The sequence below is a fragment of the Schistocerca cancellata genome, chromosome 2, assembly GCF_023864275.1.
Source record: "Schistocerca cancellata isolate TAMUIC-IGC-003103 chromosome 2, iqSchCanc2.1, whole genome shotgun sequence".
In the NCBI taxonomy this organism is placed as follows: Eukaryota; Metazoa; Arthropoda; class Insecta; order Orthoptera; family Acrididae; genus Schistocerca; species Schistocerca cancellata.
The window spans coordinates 1,011,678,255-1,011,684,931 of record NC_064627.1 but is presented as its reverse complement, the minus strand read 5'-3'; positions in this window follow the sequence as shown (position 1 = coordinate 1,011,684,931).

Below are 6,677 nucleotides of genomic sequence, written 5' to 3'. Positions count from 1 at the left end.
GAATGCAGTCTTTCGACAGCTACACTGTTCCTTCCGAAGAGTCGGCGAAAAACAAACATTTAAAAATATGTCTTTTTCGGGAATTAATTTTGATGCGTACTACGCATACGATATCATCGCCTCAAAAATCGGTGCTGGAAGTTGGTTATGAATTATGCTGTGAACAGTTATAGCATCCGTGCGGTAGTGCAATTCCCACTGGGTTTCCAGAAGCACACTGCAATTCTGAAGCCTGGAAATAAAGTTTTTAACCTGGCGGAAGAAATAAACATCGCACGGTTGGCACACAGGTGTGCAGTTTGGCGGTATTACTTTTAGTGTGCACGTCCGCTGACCCTCGCCATATATAAACATTGTGTCATATATTGTAGTATTAATTTGTCCACTCCAGGAATCCAATATTAGACAAAACTTGGTATCAGAAACGTATGGTTTTAAAACATTCTCAAGAAATGTTCTGTAAATCGCATTCGTCAGTTTCCCGGATTTGGAGCAGGTAATGTAAATATTTTTCAACGAGTCCGTTAAACGATTCACCTCTTCTATAACCCGAGGACCAAATGTAACATTCGTTTCTTGTAAACACAGGAAAACCTTAGGCAACACATTTCCAGAGGCTGTGATGGCATATTGCGCCGTGTACAAATGTATTAGTTTGTTTTTACTACCAACTGCGACAAGGGTTCGTTTTTCTCCCTTATGCAATAACGTGCGTCGAATGTTCACCCGATACACGCATCCTGTTTGATCGGTGTTGATCACGTAATCACGATTAAAACCGGTCATAAGTGACGCCGTTTGCGTGCTGAAAAGAGCCGCCACTTTCTGTATGTCTGCTATATTTTGTACCTCCTAATGAGAGACGTATTTAGTGACGTGCCGTTGACGAATTTCATTCTCCGATTTGAAATTTCTTGCCCAAGATAATGATGCAGCAAACGTAAAATCCTTTTTGGCCGTATATTGAAGCGCTGCACCTGCAGCCCACTCTTGAAGTATTCTCGTTGTTACATTCTCGTTACGACAACGAGATTCGACAGATCTGTCGTATGTCCACTTATTTATCGCCTGGTATTTGTCGTATCTTGTCCCTGCTTTAACGATATCACTTTCCCACAATTTCAAGTCCTTCTTCCTTTTCAGGGCTGTTGTTGCTCCATTCTTTTGAAAGTGTTTGTAGGTTCCAATTTGGATGATTCCTGGCTAGCGCTACCGCCCTTCCGTTTACTTCAAGGGGTATAGCGCCGTATTTCAATCGTTTAGTAACCGGTTCGTAATACTCATCGGGAACCGATGAAGCACATATTCCCTGTGACGTGGAGATTTCCAAAGTGTTATGACCATTTTGCGATTCACTAGTCGGGATATCTTCCACTGAATCACCTTCTGCTTCGTCTTCATGGTATAGTACTTCAGTATCAACAAAAGTCATTTCGTTCGTCAGCTCCAAAAATCGCTCGACGATAGCCGCTCCTATCAATCTGGAACGCCGAGGAATAGAACTGGCTGCTTCGGGTAGTGCATTGATAATGCATCTGTCTTGCAACACTTTTACAAACCAAAACACAGCGTCGGTAACTTCCAGCTTGCCATCGTCTGTGACAGGCTCCCAACTATATATTACAGCGCTAGTCGAACGGTGTACATCCTCCATTATTCAGATTATGCACCTGAAAGATATGACACAACGAACAATAACTAGTTACTACGGCATAAACAGACAAGCTAATTACTACAAACTACAGGGCTATTACAAATGATTGAAGCGATTTCATGAATTCACTGTAGCTCCATTCATTGACATATGGTGACGACACACTACAGATACGTAGAAAAACTCATAAAGTTTTGCTCGGCTGAAGCCGCACTTCAGGTTTCTGCCGCCACAGCGCTCGAGAGCGCAGTGAGACAAAATGGCGTCAGGAGCCGAGAAACTTGTTTTCAGTGATGAAGCAACATTTTTTCTTAATGGTGAAGTGAACAGACACAATGTGCGAATCTGGGCAATTCAGCAAAAGTTAACGTGTTTTGTGCAATCTCACGGTTTAAAGTTTACGGCCCCATTTTCTTCTGCGAAAAAACGTTACAGGACACGTGTATCTGGACATGCTGGAAAATTGGCTCATGCCACAACTGGAGACCGACAGCGCCGACTTCATCTTTCAACAGGATGGTGCTCCACCGCACTTCCATCATGATTTCTTAAACAGGAGATTGGAAAACCGATGGATCGGTCGTGGTGGAGATCATCTCATGGCCTCCACGCTCTCCCGACTTAACCCCATGCGATTTCTTTCTGTGGGGTTATGTGAAAGATTCAGTGTTTAAACCTCCTCTACCAAGAAACGTGCCAGAACTGCGAGCTCGCATCAACGATGCTTTCGAACTCATTGATGGGGACATGCTGCGCCGAGTGTGGGAGGAACTTGATGTCTGCCGAATCACTAAAGGGGCACATATCGAACATTTGTGAATGATTAAAAAAACTTTTTGAGTTTTTGTATGTATGTGCAAAGCATTGTGAAAATATCTCAAATAATAAAGTTATTGTAGAGCTGTGAAATCGCTTCAATCATTTGTAATAACCCTATACATACAGTACTCGTCATATGTTACTTACGGAAGAACACTGTATTCATTCACAAAACGTATTTCACTCGGCGCATTAACGATTGAAAAATCACTACATGTATCTACGAGGTTCGCGGCATCCTAATGACGGAAAACAACTCTTTCCGATTGACTTCTGTAAGGCTCGTGCTGGACACCTTCACTCTTCCAGGTTCACAACTATGATATGACGAAGAGGCAACTGGGAAAACATAACTCTCCCCGACTGCATTCCGTCCCGTGCCTCGCTGTAAACAAGCGTCGCGCGGTTGGCTATCTGTGGTCCCTCGTGAGGAATTCGCAGCACTCTTACTCGAAGTTGTTTTCATGTGACAAGGCTTAATAGTTTAATACTTTACTAACACACGGCGTTTGGGAAATTAGTTTGCCTACCGTATTATTATCATTCCTTATTGATTTACTTACCTGCCGGCCGCGGTGGTCTCGCGGTTAAGGCGCTCAGTCCGGAACCGCGAGACTGCTACGGTCGCAGGTTCGAATCCTGCCTCGGGCATGGATGTGTGTGATGTCCTTAGGTTAGTTAGGTTTAAGTAGTTCTAAGTTCTAGGGGACTGATGACCACAGTAGTTAAGTCCCATAGTGCTCAGAGCCATTTACTTACCTTATTAACCCTCCTATCCCTTTTTTTTTTGTCATCAGTCTACTGACTGGTTTGATGCGGCCCGCCACGAATTCCTTTCCTGTGCTAGCCTCTTCATCTCAGAGTAGCACTTGCAACCTACCTCCTCGATTATTTGCTTGACGTATTCCAATCTCTGTCTTCCTCTACAGTTTTTGCCCTCTACAGCTCCCTCTAGTACCATGGAAGTCATTTCGTCATGCCTTAGCAGATGTCCTATCATCCTGTCCCATCTCCTTATCAGTGTTTTCCACATATTCCTTTCCTCTCCGATTCTGCGTAGAACCTCCTCATTCCTTACCTTATCAGTCCACCTAATTTTCAACATTCGTCTATAGCACCACATCTCAAATGCTTCGATTCTCTTCTGTTCCGGTTTTCCCACAGTCCATGTTTCACTACCATACAATGCTGTACTCCAGACGTACATCCTCAGAAATTTCTTCCTCAAATTAAGGCCGGTATTTGATATTAGTAGACTTCTCTTGGCCAGAAATGCCTTTTTTGCCATAGCGAGTCTGCTTTTGATGTCCTCCTTGCTCCGTCCGTCATTGGTTATTTTACTGCCTAGGTAGCAGAATTCCTTAACTTCATTGACTTCGTGACCATCAATCCTGATGTTAAGTTTCTCGCTGTTCGCATTTCTACTACTTCTCATTACCTTCGTCTTTCTCCGATTTACTCTCAAACCATACTGTGTACTCATTAGACTGTTCATTCCGTTCAGCAGATCATTTAATTCTTCTTCTGTTTCACTCAGAATAGCAATGTCATCAGAGAATCGTATCATTGATATCCTTTCACCTTGTATTTTAATTCCACTCCTGAACCTTTCTTTTATTTCCATCATTGCTTCCTCGATGTACAGATTGAAGAGTAGGGGCGAAAGACTACAGCCTTGTCTTACACCCTTCTTAATACGAGCACTTCGTTCTTGATCGTCCACTCTTATTATTACCTCTTGGTTGTTGTACATATTGTATATGACCCGTCTCTCCCTATAGCTTACCCCTACTTTTTTCAGAATCTCGAACAGCTTGCACCTTTTTACATTGTCGAACGCTTTTTCCAGGTCGACAAATCCTATGAAAGTGTCTTGATTTTTCTTTAGCCTTGCTTCCATTATTAGCCGTAACGTCAGAATTGCGTCTCTCGTCCCTTTACTTTTCCTAAAGCCAAACTGATCGTCACCTAGCGCATTCTCAATTTTCTTTTCCATTCTTCTGTATATTATTCTTGTAAGCAGCTTCGATGCATGAGCTCTGATTGTGCGATAATTCTCGCACTTGTCAGCTCTTGCCGTCTTCGGAATTGTGTGGATGATGCTTTTCCGAAAGTCCTATCCATATCCCTATCAATTGAGATATGGAAAAACACAAACGAAAAGAATAATATCCGCGAGGTTTCATCAAGATTCGAACCCGGGTTCTCCGATTCCCAGCCAGTTACCTTTTTCTTTTTTCTTTTTTAATCTCATTTTGTTCGTTTTCGTTCGTTGTATCTGCTCTGGGCGGACGTCGAGTCACCCGTTTCAGTTCGTTGTTGATCCATTAACTCAGTTTTTTTTTTTTAATTACAGAGGGCAGCTATCCCTCTGACTGAACACGCTGAGCTACCGTGCCGGCATTTACCTTGGCCGTTGCGCTATCGCCACTGCTGGCGAAAAGTGTTTACCATGAGGGTACAGAAGCGGCAGTTGTAAAAGTTTCTTTCCCCGATTTCTGGAAAAGTTTGCGTTTGCGGACCCCATACCTGATGATGAAAAATGCTCTGTTTACAATTATCCATCGATCCCTCCAATTTTGAGTCTATCGCGCGTCATAACCTTTAGGGATGATTTTCTCAAAATTGCGGGGGTGTTGACCCAAAACATCTTAGATTCCTTCGTTTTGGGTTGTACACAAGCGACCTGCAAAATTTGAGCCGAATCGGTTGGCCGTGTCTGAGGCCTTCCTCTTGTGAGACCGAGCGAGGTGGCGCAGTGGCTAGCACACTGGACTCGCATTCGGGAGGACGACGGTTCAATCCCGCGTCCGGCCATCCTGATTTAGGTTTTCCGTGATTTCCCTAAATCACTCCAGGCAAATGCCGAGATGGTTCCTTTGAAAGGGCACGGCCGACTTCCTTCTCCGTCCTTCCCTAATCCGATGAGACCGATGACCTCGCTGTTTGGTCTCTTCCCCAAACCAACCAACCTCTTGTGAGGCGGTGAGGTGTGTGGAGCTGCGCTGCCCGCCGCCCCCTAACGCTGCCTAACCACCGACAAGGTAATGAACGCACGCGATGTCGCATAAGAGCGCATAAGGCTTCACTCAGAACTGCAGAATTCTCATCTGTTACATCCCCTTTTTACGTAATACTAGTGTCGATCGTCAATTAAACTTCGTGGTATTCACATTTGCTACTTGAAGTTGAAATCTGAAACGCGATGATTTTTCTGTTATATACTTATTGAGAAGTCACATCAGCCATTGTAATTTACAAGTTAAATAAGTAACTGAAGATAATTGAGGGTCACTGTAGACCATTTTAGATAGTTTTCTCTTTTATGAAACTTAATTTAAACCTAGGTTATAGATGTGATATGGCATAGGTCATCCTTCAATCCATTATAGAACTTGGAAACCCATTCAGGGAATATTCGTTCACATTTTTGTTGAACGCAGTTCGTTTTTATCATCCTGTATTAAAATATTTTCTTTTATCAATAGTGCAATTTATAAACAATGTTTTGTGAGTAGAATAAAAATTCCAATAGTAAACTTAACTGCTTTTTCGACGTTATTTTACCAGCTAACTAAAAATAGGAAAGCCCTGAACCCCTTCCACTAAATTTAGTTAGTATTAAGATTCTTTTACAGGGAGTGCATTGAGCTGTCGTTGAAATCATTAAGTTTTTGATTATACCATCGCCAGTCTCACTGAACTCTTCTGAACTCTACATGTCGTGTGTGGTCTGGCGTCTACTTACCAGCAACGGGTCCTAGGATCAAACTAGTCAGTTCCCTAAAAAACACGCTCAGAGCGTCGTTGTGCGAAAGTGGTAAGGAGACACGACTTAGAACAAACAGACACCACGCAGAATGTTAGACTGTGACATCACACTCAGGCTCGGTGACGCTCCAAACAGCAAGGTGTCGACACAAGCGACAGAGGCCAGAGCTCAGTTCATCTGAGGAATCACGTGAGTTAATGACGCAACATTAACGACGTAACATTGGCACCAAATTTCACCAGAATTCTGCCCAACGCTATCGACGATATGTCACACGATAGGAAGGTCGTCGCACCCGTTCCTACCCACATTTCACCCATTCTTTTGACGCCTCTGCGATGAAGGGCAGAACCGCGATACCTAGCGAATAAAACACGCGGTTTTCGTATGGTTGGACGAGGAAAACATTTCATACATACCGCCGTTCAGAAT